This window comes from Neomonachus schauinslandi, chromosome 1 (genome assembly GCF_002201575.2).
Source record: "Neomonachus schauinslandi chromosome 1, ASM220157v2, whole genome shotgun sequence".
Lineage (NCBI taxonomy): Eukaryota > Metazoa > Chordata > Mammalia > Carnivora > Phocidae > Neomonachus > Neomonachus schauinslandi.
Genome location: NC_058403.1, coordinates 206972702 through 206973080, shown reverse-complemented (window position 1 = coordinate 206973080; position 379 = coordinate 206972702).

The following is a 379-nucleotide window of genomic DNA, read 5'->3' as shown; positions in this document are numbered from 1 at the left end:
GGTTCCTCCACTGTTCCCGGCACGGGAATGCAGGGCGGGGGTGGCAGGGCAGTCCCCTGTCACAAAAGGGTCCAGCTCCAGGCCTCTAGATGCCTTAACTCCAAGGTTGGCTGGGGCCAGCAAGCCGGTTACATTGGGACCTTGTATTCCTGATGGTCTGCAGAGTGGCTTACGAGCGGCCCAGGCTGGTGTCTGGGGATTTGCTCACACAGTTCTGCATGCTTGCTTTTCTGCTCCATGGGTTCTGGTGGTGGTTTAAGTGCAGTTTCACGTCACCATGGAGTAAAATGTCCGAGGTTTGGTACGTGTAACCTGACTTGAAAAAGGCCAGTTGAATCTGGCTAAAGCACCCCAAGATCTGGGAAACCCAGCCATAGAA